Source organism: Aquarana catesbeiana, linkage group LG04, assembly GCF_042186555.1.
Source record: "Aquarana catesbeiana isolate 2022-GZ linkage group LG04, ASM4218655v1, whole genome shotgun sequence".
NCBI classification, from domain to species: Eukaryota; Metazoa; Chordata; class Amphibia; order Anura; family Ranidae; genus Aquarana; species Aquarana catesbeiana.
The window spans coordinates 443,088,602-443,103,353 of record NC_133327.1 but is presented as its reverse complement, the minus strand read 5'-3'; the positions used below and the strand labels follow the sequence as shown (position 1 = coordinate 443,103,353).

General features: G+C 45.8%; 1 protein-coding gene across 5 annotated transcripts in view; it reads left to right on the top strand.

Moving 5' to 3' along the window:
- LOC141140367 (plasminogen-like) overlaps window positions 1–14,752 on the top strand; it is a 335,624-nt gene that overhangs the window by 104,239 nt on the left and 216,633 nt on the right. The gene's annotated exons all lie outside the window — the stretch shown is intronic.

Genomic DNA, 14,752 nt, shown 5'->3' with positions numbered 1-14,752 from the left:
CTCCGCCGCTGCGCCTATGTGCGAATAGAGCGGCGGCTGCCTGCTGATGCTGAGACTTATTGCTTGCTGCAGAGAGCAGAGAGTAGGAGCACCAGTGGCCATGTGCAATAGGCAGTGGTAGCACCGGCCCTGCTCTCATACACACACATACATACTCACATACATAGGCAAACATCCATACACACATACACACACACAGTCCTGTTAGAAAATTTCAATACTATACCTGCACATGCACTGCCGTGTGCTGTGCACTGTAGGGAGAGGTGGAAAGTTAAGGACTTGGGAAGACCCCCCTTCACAGCTTTCACTTTCCTGGCTGCAATTCACTGTCCTGATCAAGCTCTTGCTGTGCTGATGTACAGTTCGGCAGAGGAACAGGAGCTCGGTCTAATGTAAATGCCTTTTTTACCAGGATGTCGGGGCACCCCTGCTGAACTCAGACGGCACCCTGGTTGAGAGAGGCTGATTTAGAATGTCACCCTCAACAGGGCCAGATAAACATAGAGACTATTGGACCTGCAGCTCTAGGCCCCTTACCTTAAGATAGGCCCATTTGCCCAAAAAAAAATTCACAAAAAAAAAAAAAACATGATCGAGCTTTGAGGGTTATAGAGACCTCAAATTTGGGGGGGGGGGGGGGGGGGTAGGTAGCTGAAGACCTTTGGGGCTCCTAGGACCTATGGTTTCAGAGATACGGGGCTGCTTGTGCAGCCTGTCAGAAGCTACATACAGAGCGGCCAGTTTAACCACTTCAATACAGGGCACTTATACACCTTCCTGCCCAGACCAATTTTCAGCTTTCAGCGCTGTCGCACTTTAAATGACACTTGCACGGTCATGCTACATTGTACCCAAACTACATTTTCATCATTTTGTTCCCACAAATAGAGCTTTCTTTTGGTGGTATTTGATCACCTCTGGGATTTTTATTTTTTGTTAAACAAATAAAAAAAAGACCGAAAATTTTGAAAATAAAATTTTTTTTTTTTTGTTTGTTTCTGTTACAAAACTTTGTAAATAAGTAAGTTTTCTCCTTCACTGATGGACACTGATGGGGCTGCACTGATAAGCACTGATAAGGCAGCACTGATGGGCACTGATGAGGTGGCACCAATGAGGTGGCACTGATGATGGGCACTAATATGTGGCACTGATGAGCACTGATAGGCGGCACTGAGGGGCACTGATAGGTGGCACTGATATGCAGCACTGATGGGTACTCATAGTTGGCACTGGGCACAGTGCAAAAAAAAGTTTTAAAAACTGACTTTTTTTCAGGAGCAGTGATTTTAATAATGCTTAAAGTGAGACAATAAAAGTAAAATATTCCTTTAAATTTCGTACCTGGGGGGTGTCTATAGTATGCCTGTAAAGTGGCACATTTTTCCCGTGTTTAGAACAGTCCCTGCACAAAATTACATTTCTAAAGGAAAAAAAGTCATTTAAAACTACTCGCGGCTATAATGAATTGTCGGGTCCTGGCAATACAGATAAAACTCATTGAAAAAATGGCATGAGATCCCCCCAGTCCATTACCAGGCCCTTTGGGTCTGGTATGAATATTAAGGGGAACCCCGAACCAAAATTTTAAAAAAAATTGCGTGGGGGTCCCCCCAAATTCCATACCAGGTCCTTCAGGTCTGGTGTGGATATTAAGGGGAAACCTGCGCCATTTTTTTTTAAAATGGCGTAGGTGTCCCCCTCAAAAGCTATACTAAACCGTTCAAGTCTGTATATGGATGTTAAGCGGAACCCCGCAACAAAATAAAAATAAAATGTCTTGGGGGTCCCCCCAAAAATACATACCAGACCCTTATCTGAGCACGCAACCTGGCAGGCCGCAGGAAAAGAGGGGGGCGAGAGAGCGCCCCCCTCTTGAACCGTACCAGGCCTCATGCCCTCAACATGGGGAGGGTACTTTGGGGGTAGCCCCCAAAACACCTTGACAAGGGCCTCATCCCCACAACCCTTGCCCGGTGGTTGTGGGGGTCTGTGGGCGGGGGGCTTATCGGAATCTGTAAACCCCCTTTAACAAAGGGACCCCCAGATCCTGGCCTCCCCGTTTGAAATGGTAACGGGTACATTGTACCCGTACCATTTCACAAAAAAAGTGTCAAAATGTTAAAAAAACAAGACACACCTTGGGACAAGTCCTTTATTAAAAATAAAAAAAATATAAATGTCCCACGAAGTCCATTCATCTTCTTCTATGGCTCCGCCGATGGACTGAAAAATAGAATAAAAAAGATCCGCCTCCATGGGAGGCACCCGCCATATGACGCTTCAGCGCAGATGACAGTTCTTTTATAACTGAGGGCGGGGCCACACGGTGATGTACCCGGGTGACCCCGCCCCCTCTGACGCATGGGGACTTCCCAATGGCTTCCCCGTGGTGTCAGAGGGGAGCAGGGCCCCTGTTTACGTACCCACCTTCACTTATAAAAGAACTGTCATCGGCGCTGAAGTGTCATACGGCAGGTGCCCCCCATGGAGGCGGATCTTTTTTATTTTATTTTTCGGTCCATCGGCGGAGCCATAGAAGAAGATGAATGGACTTTGTGGGACATTTTTATTTTTTTATTTTCTAATAAAGGACTTGTGTCTTGTTTTTTTTTACATTTTGACACTTTTTTTGTGAAATGGTACAATGTACTCATTACCATTTCAAACTGGGGGGCTGGGATCCGGGGGTCCCCTTCATAAAGGGGTATTCCAGATTCCGATAAACCCCTGCCCGCAGACCCCCACAACCACCGGGCAAGGGTTGTGGGGATGAGGCCATTGTCCCCATCAACATACAGACAAGGTGCTTTGGGGGACTACCCCAAAGCACCCTCCCCATGTTGAGGGCATGTGGCCTGGTACGGTTCAGGAGGGGGGGCACTCTCTCACCCCCCTCTTTTCCTACGGTCTGCCAGGTTGCGTGCTTGGATAAGGGTCTGGTATGGATTTTGAGTGGGACCCCTACGCCATTTGTAAAAAAAAAATTTGGCACAGAGTTCCCCTGAATATCCATACCAGACCTGAAGGGCCTGGTATGGAATTTGGGGGGGACCCCCACGCAATTTAAAAAAAAAAATTCTGGTTTGGGGCTCCCCTTAATATTCATACCAGACCCAAAGGGCCTGGTAATGGACTGGGGGATCCCATGCCTTTTTTTCAATGTCTTTTATCTGTATTGCCGGGACCCGACAATTCATTATAGCTGCAAGTAGTTTTAAATGACTTTTTTTCCTTTAGAAATGTCATTTTGCGCAGGGACTGTTCTAAACACGGGAAAAATGTGCTACTTTACAGGCATACTATAGACACCCCCCAGGTACCAAATTTAAAGGAATATTTCACTTTTATTGTTTCACTTTGAGCATTATTAAAATCACTGCTCCCGAAAAAACGTCCGTTTTTAAAACTTTTTTTTGCATTGATACATGTCCCCTGGGGCAGAACCCGGGTCCCCAAACACTTTTTATGACAATACCTTGCATATAAGCCTTTAAAATTTGCACTTTTGATTTCTCCCATAGACTTTTAAAGGGTGTTCCGTGGCTTTCAAATTTGCCGCGAACACCCCAAATTGTTCGCTATTCGGCGAACAGGCAAACACCCGGTGTTCGAGTCGAACTTGCGTTTGACTCGAACATCGGGTTTATCCCTAAAGGTGAGTGGCAAGTGGTTAAATACAAGCTGGCACACTCTGTTTGCAGCAGACTGAGAGGATGAGCTCACAGTGCCTTAATTACCTTAAAAACAATATATAATAGTTATTTGTACAGTATATTACTTATTTATGGTAATTAACCCCTTACCACCCAGGCCAATTCTAACACTTCTCTCCTACATGTAAAAATTATATTTTTTTGCTAGAAAATTACTCATAACCCTCAAACATTATATATATTGTTTTAGCAGACACTCTAGGGAATAAAATGGTGGTCGTTGCAACTTTTTATGTCACACGGTTTCATGAATAAAAAAAAACCACTAAAGTTAGCTTGATTTTTCTGTATACTACGAAAGATGATGTTATGCCGAGTAAATAGATACCTACAAGACAAGGAATTGGTCGCACACTGGAACTCCAAATTATCTCGATGTCATCTTTATTGTCAAAAAAGGGTCAGACAGATACAGGCAATGGTAGATGTTTCACAAGCAATAGCTTGCTTGTTCACAACCATTGCCTGTATCTGTCTGACCCTTTTTTGACAATAAAGATGACATCGAGTTCCAGTGTGTGACCAATTCCTTGTCTTGTTCGTCTTCCACGGTGGTGAGCCAAGGTCTGCACCTGTGATCCATCCTGCACCTGAGTTTGCCTGGAGCGGTGTGCTTCTTTTCCCCTAAATAGATACCTAAAATGTCACAAATCTCCATAGGCGACGCTTTAACATTTTCTTACAGGTTACATGTTTAGAGTTACAGAGGAGATCTAGTGCTAGAATCTATTGCTCTCGCTCTAACGTTTGCAGCGTATGTAACCTGTGTGTATATGTCTCTGACACTAGCCAGTGCCTCACCAGCCACTGACCTCACCGCATGTCGCTGACCCAAAAAATTTCACGAACGTGAAAAATCAAAAGTGCTAATTTTAAAGGCTTATATGCATGGTATTGTCATAAAACGTGTTTGGGGACCTGCCCCAGGGGACATGTATCAATGCAAAAAAAAGTTTTAAAAACGGACTTTTTTTCAGGAGCAGTGATTTTAATAATGCTTAAAGTGAGACAATAAAAGTAAAATATTCCTTTAAATTTCGTACCTGGGAGGTGTCTATAGTATGCCTGTAAAGAGGCGCATTTTTCCCGTGTTTAAAACAGTCCCTGCACAAAATGACATTTCTAAAGGAAAAAAAGTCATTTAAAACTACTCGCGGCTATAATGAATTGTTGGGTCCCGGCAATATAGATAAAAGTCATTGAAAAAAATGGCATGGGATCCCCCCAGTCCATTACCAGGCCCTTTGGGTCTGGTATGAATATTAAGGGGAACCCCGAACCAAAATTTTAAAAAAAATTGCGTGGGGGTCCCCCCAAATTCCATACCAGGTCCTTCAGGTCTGGTGTGGATATTAAGGGGAAACCTACGCCATTTTTTTTTTAAATGGCGTAGGTGTCCCCCTCAAAATCTATACTAAACCGTTCAAGTCTGTATATGGATGTTAAGTGGAACCCCGCGCCAAAATAAAAATAAAATGGCTTGGGGTCCCCCCAAAAATACATACCAGACCCTTATCTGAGCACGCAACCTGGCAGGCCGCAGGAAAAGAGGGGGGGACGAGAGAGCGCCCCCCTCTTGAACCGTACCAGGCCTCATGCCCTCAACATGGGGAGGGTGCTTTGGGGGTAGCCCCCAAAATACCTTGACAAGGGCCTCATCCCTACAACCCTTGCCCGGTGGTTGTGGGGGTCTGCGGGCGGGGGGCTTATCGGAATCTGTAAACCCCTTTAACAAACGGACCCCCAGATCCTGGCCCCCCATTTGAAATGGTAACGGGTACATTGTACCCGTACCATTTCACAAAAAAAGTGTCAAAATGTTAAAAAAAAAGACACACCTTGGGACAAGTCCTATATTAAAAATAAAAAAAGTGTAAATGTCCCACGAAGTCCATTCATCTTCTTCTATGGCTCTGCCGATGGACTGAAAAATAGAATAAAAAAGATCCGCCTCCATGGGAGGCACCCGCCATATGACGCTTCAGCGCAGATGACAGTTCTTTTATAACTGAGGGCGGGGCCACACGGTGATGTACCCGGGTGACCCCGCCCCCTCTGACGCATGGGGACTTCCCAATGGCTTCCCCGTGGTGTCAGAGGGGAGCAGGGCCCCTGTTTACGTACCCACCTTAACTTATAAAAGAACTGTCATCGGCACTGAAGTGTCATACGGCGGGTGCCCCCCATGGAGGCGGATCTTTTTTATTTTATTTTTCGGTCCGTCGGCGGAGCAATAGAAGAAGATAAATGGACTTTGTGGGACATTTTTATTTTTTTATTTTCTAATAAAGGACTTGTGTCTTGTTTTTTTTTTTACATTTTGACACTTTTTTTGTGAAATGGTACAATGTACTCATTACCATTTCCAACTGGGGGGGCTGGGATCCGGGGGTCCCCTTCATAAAGGGGTATTCCAGATTCCGATAAACCCCTGCCCGCAGACCCCCACAACCACCTGGCAAGGGTTGTGGGGATGAGGCCCTTGTCCCCATCAACATACAGACAAGGTGCTTTGGGGGACTACCCCAAAGCACCCTCCCCATGTTGAGGGCATGTGGCCTGGTACGGTTCAGGAGGGGGGGCACTCTCTCACCCCCCTCTTTTCCTACGGTCTGCCAGGTTGCGTGCTTGGATAAGGGTCTGGTATGGATTTTGAGTGGGACCCCTACGCCATTTTTTAAAAAAAAATTTGGCACAGAGTTCCCCTTAATATCCATACCAGACCTGAAGGGCCTGGTATGGAATTTGGGGGGGACCCCCACGCAATTTTTAAAAAAAATTCTGGTTTGGGGCTCCCCTTAATATTCATACCAGACCCAAAGGGCCTGGTAATGGACTGGGGGATCCCATGCCTTTTTTTCAATGTCTTTTATCTGTATTGCCGGGACCCGACAATTCATTATAGCTGCAAGTAGTTTTAAATGACTTTTTTTCCTTTAGAAATGTCATTTTGTGCAGGGACTGTTCTAATCACGGGAAAAATGTGCCACTTTACAGGCATACTATAGACACCCCCCAGGTACGAAATTTAAAGGAATATTTCACTTTTATTGTTTCACTTTGAGCATTATTAAAATCACTGCTCCCGAAAAAACGTCCGTTTTTAAAACTTTTTTTTGCATTGATACATGTCCCCTGAGGCAGAACCCGGGTCCTCAAACACTTTTTATGACAATACCTTGCATATAAGCCTTTAAAATTTGCACTTTTGATTTCTCCCATAGACTTTTAAAGAGTGTTCCGTGGCTTTAAAATTTGCCGCGAACACCCCAAATTGTTCGCTATTCGGCGAACAGGCAAACACCCGGTGTTCGAGTCGAACTTGCGTTTGACTCGAACATCGGGTTCATCCCTAAAGGTGAGTGGCAAGTGGTTAAATACAAGCTGGCACACTCTGTTTGCAGCAGACTGAGAGGATGAGCTCACAGTGCCTTAATTACCTTAAAAACAATATATAATAGTTATTTGTACAGTATATTACTTATTTATGGTAATTAACCCCTTACCACCCAGGCCAATTCTAACACTTCTCTCCTACATGTAAAAATCATATTTTTTTGCTAGAAAATTACTCATAACCCTCAAACATTATATATATTTTTTTAGCAGACACTCTAGGGAATAAAATGGTGGTCGTTGCAACTTTTTATGTCACACGGTTTCATGAATAAAAAAAAAAACACTAAAGTTAGCCCGATTTTTCTGTATACTACGAAAGATGATGTTATGCCGAGTAAATAGATACCTACAAGACAAGGAATTGGTCGCACACTGGAACTCCAAATTATCTCGATGTCATCTTTATTGTCAAAAAAGGGTCAGACAGATACAGGCAATGGTAGACGTTTCACAAACAATAGCTTGCTTGTTCACAACCATTGCCTGTATCTGTCTGACCCTTTTTTGACCCTTTTTTGACAATAAAGATGACATCGAGTTCCAGTGTGTGACCAATTCCTTGTCTTGTTCGTCTTCCACGGTGGTGAGCCAAGGTCTGCACCTGTGATCCATCCTGCACCTGAGTTTGCCTGGAGCGGTGTGCTTCTCTCTGTTCTTTTCCCCTAAATAGATACCTAAAATGTCACAAATCTCCATAGGCGACGCTTTAACATTTTCTTACAGGTTACATGTTTAGAGTTACAGAGGAGATCTAGTGCTAGAATCTATTGCTCTCGCTCTAACGTTTGCAGCGTATGTAACCTGTGTGTATATGTCTCTGACACTAGCCAGTGCCTCACCAGCCACTGACCTCACCGCATGTCACTGACCCAAATCGTAAAAATACATTTAGACAGGGCTGTATGAATGCCGGAGCTGTGATGCTTTACTTAACAGCTGCAACTTTTTTTTCTAATTTTTTTAGCTGCAGCATCTTTACCTCAGCCTGCAGAGTTTGACAGGCAGCACCGCCTGTCAAATTTGCCTATTGATTTCAGTGGGGCCACTCTGCAACTGCAAGCCAAACTCGCTTGCAGTAGCAGCATAGTCCAACAATGTAAAAATACCATTCAGCAATGTAAAAAAAAAAAAAAATGAGGTGGCAATAGCACCCCCTTGAACGCCTGTCAGCTGCTGCTATACCACTCGTTAAAAAACAATCCACCACAGATCACTTTTCAGAGGGCAGAAGCATTACCGCAAATGTGAAAGAAACTTGAAACACATCATCCATTTCACACTCACCACCAACCAGGTCACTCCCCGTCCACTTCTCATAGCCACCTCCCTTCAACTTATATCACAGGTGACCATTTCCCAACCTGCAGATGACAGACCCTACTCCAAAAGATATCACTCCCAGTTACCCCCCCACCCGCTGATTGATATCCCTCCATGACCCCCGCACACCCCCCTTCTGACAGACCTCTCTCCCCAGCCTGTCATCACACACCCTCTCACCTGCTGACCTGTGCATGGGGGAATCACCGCAGTGTTATTGTGTTCTGCCAGTGGGGAGCCTTCCCTACCCACACAGTACAATGATCAGTGTTGCTAACTATAGCTGGCAGCACTGATTGTTTTGGGAAAAACCCGACAGGCTGGTTGTACTCAAGTCGATTAATAGATTGACTTGTGTACAACCAGCTAGCCCATACATAGATTGACTATAGCTGGTCTCTGCTTAATTGGCTTAATTTCAATCCGTGTATGGCCCGCTTAACCACTACATAGTCCCTAAACATCCTTCCACAAACCTTTACATTTTTCCTTCCCAGATTCCTTCATCCTCCTCACCTATACATAGTGCCCATTGTCATACCCTCCACATTCCTCTCCTGTACATAGTGCCCGCTGTCATACCCTCCACACTCCTCTCCTGTATATAGTGCCCTTTGTCATTCCCTCCACACTCCTCTCCTGTACATACTGCCCGCTGGCATACCCTCCACACTCCTCTCTTGTACATACTGCTCACTTGCCATAACCTCCACACTCCTGTACATACCGCCCACTGTCATACACTCCATATTCCTCTCCTGTACATACCGCCCACTGTCATACCCTCCACACTCCTCTCTTGTACATACTGCTCACTTGCCATAACCTCCACACTCCTGTACATACCGCCCACTGTCATATACTCCATATTCCTCTCCTGTACATACCGCCCACTGTCATACCCTCCACACTCCTCTCCTGTACATACTACTCAACTGTCATACCCTCCACACTTCTCTCCTATATATAGTGCCCATTGTCAAACACTTCTCTCCTGTACATAGAGCCCACTGTCATACCCTCCACACTGCTCTGCTGTACATATTGCCCACTTTCATAAACTCCTCTACTGTACATAGTGTCGGCTGTCATACCCTCCACACTCCTCTCCTGTACATACTGCCCCCATCATACCCTCCACACTCCTCTCCTGTACATACTGCCAACTGTCATACCCTCCACACTCCTCTCCTATACATACCGCCCACTGTCATACCCTCCACACTCCTCTGCTGTGAATACTGCCTACTGTCATACCTTCCACACTCCTCTCCTGTGCATACTGCCCACTCTCATACCATCCACACACCTCTCCTGTACATACTGCCCAATGTCATACCCTCCACACTCCTCTCCTTTACATACTGCCCACTGTCATACCCTCCACACTCCTCTCCTGTACATACCGCCCCCATCATGCCCTCCACACTCTTCTCCTGTACATACTGCCTCCATATTACCTTCCACACGCCTCTCCTGCACATACTGCCCCCATCATACCCTCCACACTCCTCTCCTGTACCTACTGCCCACTGTCATCCCCTCCACACTCCTCTCCTGTACATACTGCCCACTGTTATCCCCTCCACACTCCTCTCCTGTACATACTGCCCACTGGCATGCCCTCTACACTCCTCTCCTGTACATACTGCCCACTGGAATACCTTCCACACCCCTCTGCTGTGCATACTGCCCACTGTCATACTCTACACACTCATCTCCTGTACATAGTACCCACTGCCATACCCTCCCCACTCCTCTCTTGTACATAGTGGCCACTGTTATACCCTCCACACTCCTCTCCTGTACATAGTGCCCACTGCTATACCCTCCACATTCCTCTCCCTCACCTGCACATACTTCCCACTTTTATACCATCCATACTCCTTCCATATGCCTCTTACCCACAAAAAAAGTTATTTCAAATTATATTGAATATCCTCAATGTTATCAGCTCTAAAATGGGCACACTTTTGTTAGTTCAACTAAAGGAAATCGTCTCAGTCCTCATATTTGTTCTGCCCATTATTAGTACTCATTTAATTTAGTGATTACTATTGCAATGTATAGAGGAACATAGGGGATGTCAGCTACTCTAAATATACCACTGGTAAAAAAAATGTCCCTGAAAATATTTTTGAAATGTTGGCAATTGTGCACTTGGGCACTACCCAAGGGCCAACGGGTCAGTAGGGGGCCCCATGAGAGGCTCCTGGGATCCTGTGATATTAAAGTGGTCGTAAACTTTGCTAACATTACTACTTTTTAGGGTTCTGAGGTAGGTTATGCCATAATGTACAAGTATGCACAGCATATTAGCACAGTAGGGTACACTTACCTGTCAGACTAAGCCCTCCAGCGCTGCGCTGTGATCAATCCGGCGGGTCCCGGGCTTTCCCATCTTCACCAGGTCTTCCTTCCGGGTTTTGTGCCTTCGGTCACTTGCCTTAGCCGGTCTGTTATGCTGTCAATCCCACGCATGCTCATGTACATCCTCTCTCTCACTTATCCTCCCTCTCTCGCCCCCCTAATCCATGCGCCTGGCCCCTAATCTACATGCAGGGTACCGTATGGACGCATGGATTCCAATGTTCTTTTTTTTAAGCACATGATTAGAGCCTGAGGCTCTAATTGGCTTAAAAAAGGGTGGGCTTGGGGTGCAGAGCACTGCGCCCTGAACCCACCCACTTGTGTCACAATAGCAAATTAATATTCGCTATTGTCTTCCTGATTCTCCTCCCGGCCGATCAGGAAGTGGCCGCGGGTCCTGAGACCTGATGGGCCAGGGAGTCCCAAGATCCACTTCCTGTCCGTCGGGGGGAGAAGGAATGGCCCTAGAGCGAGATCTCCATGGACGGCTCACCCACAGCCACGTCCAGCACTCGGTCAGTGAAGAGAGTAGGGGAGATGACAGTGTCATCCCAGGTGGACTCATCATCTGCCTCCTAAGGTGAGGAGGCCCTCTGCTTTCCCGTCCGTCCGTCTCCTGCTGGGGTTGGTGGTGGTGATGATCGCTGGCTTCATGTCTGTCTCCTGCGGGGGGGGGGGTGTAATGCCCCCCCCCCCCCACTGTGGCTCCCGCCGGAGGAGGGGGTGGGTGACTGGTGGTTCTGGCGATCGCCAGGGGGTGGTATTGGTTTGCCGCCTGACCCCAAAATATTGAGCACCAGCTGCCACTGTTTATCCATGTCTTTGCCACAAATCTCAGTGCTACAGCACTATGGACAATAATATTTTCCCTAATACAACCTGGTTAAACACGAAGAACAAAGAGCTAGGTTTTTCTTTTCCACTGTGTCTGGTCATTAAGTTAAATTTTTTTTTTAAATAAACCACTTTGAAGCAAAATAATTGTCAGTGCCCATCAATGCAGCCTGATTAGTGCCCATCTGCAGCCTCAATGCAGCCTGATTTGTGCCCATCTGCAGCTTCAATGCAGCCTGATCTGTGCCCATCTGCAGGTTCGATGCAGTTTGATCTGTACCCATCTGCAGTCTGATCTGTGCCCATCTGCAGCCTGATCTGCGCCCATCTGCAGCCCATCTCCCATCAATGCAGCTGCCTCATTAATTCCCATCTGCAGCCTCACCATCTCTCATCAATGCAGTGCAGGAAATCATCTCCTGTTTACTCGTCTCTCAGTCGGCAGTCACATACACAGTCCCACCTCCGCCATCGGCATTGAACCAGCTCCTGTGATAGACAGAACACTGATCCAATGCCGGTGGCAGAGGCGGGACTGTGTGTGTGTGACGTGAGAGCCGAGTGAGAGCCTAGTTAGAACCGAGTGAGAGCTGAGTAAACAGGAGATGACGGCAGTGAATTCCGGTGGCGCTCCTCCCCCTCCTTCCCCTCCAAGTTACACTATTGGTGTATAACGTGCGCCCGTGATTTGCCCCCTATTTTCAGGGGAAAAAAGTGCATGTTATACGCTGATAAATACAGTATTTCACATGACATGGACAGAGAGATTCTTATTTCTTAATACTATACCAGGTGGGAGATACTGTGCAGAGTTTCAGCCTGCAGTGTCATTTTAATGAAGTTTTCTAGAAAATCTAATGTGTTGTAGTGTCAACTCATTTTTTAAACATTTAAACAATTGCAGCAAGAAATACAGTAGATGCATACTGCAAGTTTTCTAAAAATTATGTAGCGGTAGCTATGCATCCTCATTACATTGCCAAGATGGCTGGGACTCTCAATGAAAAGAAACACAGCTTGTCAGCTCTGCACAAGGGACTTCCCCCCTTCCTTTTTCTTCTCACAGACTTGTTCACAAGCAAGACAGCCCACTCTGCCCTTTCCCCTAATTCTTCAGAGGCAGTTGAGTTAGCCAATCAAGGGAGGGCTGGAGGAGATGCAAAGAACTCCGGGAGATGGAGTTCCCAGCACAGACTGCTTGATTAAAACCAACACGCAGAGAACTACACATCCCAAGAAGCACCGCTGCATGGGAAAAGTTTTACCTCAGAGGCTTTCTGGGAGAAAGGGGGAGCTACCACAAGGCATGGGAGAGCCTGGACATGGGGACAGAGGGCTGCGACCTTAGATCTGGGGGATTCCGCCTGCTGCAGTCAGGAAATCAACGGCAGGCATCAGGGGTTAAAGGAGGACTCTGAGTGCACCCCCAGGCATCCCAATCAGCATGCGATGTCCTCGTGAGGAGGTGTCAATCGGGCACTTGCAAGGACCGGTATCACAGTATCTTCCCCTGCGGCCTTTGGATAGAGGAGTTGGTGAGCGGGCTCTCACCCAAATCCTTCCTAAGCCAGAACTCTGAATTATCTTTGTTGCCTTGCCTTCCTTAGTTACATGGAACTGTGATGCTGTTATACTCTTTTAGGCAGTGAAAACACTTGTCTACTATTCCATAGGATTACAATACTGGTTGCCTGTCAAGACTTTTTGGATGTACTGTGTTCACCTCATTACAGGAGATCAATAAGTGCACCATCTTAAAGTAACTCAAGATCTTAAGGGCCCCATCTGTGTTCAGGACACTAGTCACTTATAGGTGAATCCACACTGGTGGTTGATTCAGTGCACTGGGTCAAGTATTGTGATTAAGCAGGCCTGCTGGGACTGTGGTGCTGGGGTGAAGAAGGGAGAGGACTGACAGACTAAAACAAGGTAATTCCTCTACCCTCCGCCTGCCTAGACTCATATAGCCCAATTTAGCGGAGGTTATCAAACGTTGGTGGAAGTACCGTTATTTTTCTAACTTATTATTCTCGTGTGTTTATCTCTGCTCTAGGGGCTATTTCACTTAAAGGAGTCCCCTGAAAGCAGACAGATTTGATCTTACCTTGTGCCTCAGCACTTTTGCTCTTTGTTCTATCAATGCCTATTTGTTTTATGGCTCAATATTATTATGACTGTTCCATTTTTCTTTAAGCAAGTCTCTCACTGTGTTCACTATAAACGGTATCCTTTTACTGTGTTATCTACATTACATTACATACAGGTGTGCCAGTGGGGTTGGGTCTGTTCTTGGGGTTGAAGAGGCAGCGTAAGGAACCAACAATATTCAAGCGGTTCCTGCAGGGGTAGCGTTACAATTATATAATAACAATGGTGACTGTGTTGAAAATTATCAAACATTTTTAATGAAAAGGGGAGTTCTGAAGTACAGATACTCGTATACTTCAACATCTTTCGGTGAGGCTTTTCAAGCGGTTCCTGCAGGGGTAGCGTTACAATTATATAATAACAATGGTGACTGTGTTGAAAATTATCAAACATTTTTAATGAAAAGGGGAGTTCTGAAGTACAGATACTCGTATACTTCAACATCTTTCTGTGAGGCTTTTGTCTGCATGATTCATGCAGACGAAATAGTATGGCTGAAGATGGAAGATATTCTCTCTTCAAGGTGTAGGCTCTGTATCTACCTGTTCTTCACCAGAGCCTCTAGCTAAGGATTATAATTTAAACAGTAGACAGGACAATAATTTAAACAGTAGACAATATAAGGTCCATTATGGCAAGAAGTAGATAAACAGGTTAAGGTATCAGTCATTAGGCAAACTTGTAATCAATGGTAAAATCTAGTAATGTAGGGATTGTGCCAGAACATTAGACAGAAGTACAGTGTGGAATGTAGTTATGATTGAGAATCAACACTAGATAATGGAGAAAAAATAATAATGAATGTCTGTAAGGGTAGGAGGTTAATCAGTTGATCAATTCAAACCTTTCATCGGATCTGCATATGTTTTTTTTTTATGTGAGTGGTGACTAAGGATGAGCTCCGGCGTGTTCGCAAGCTGCACGTGCCGAGCCCGCCAGGAAGTCGGCACTGCACAGCGCTA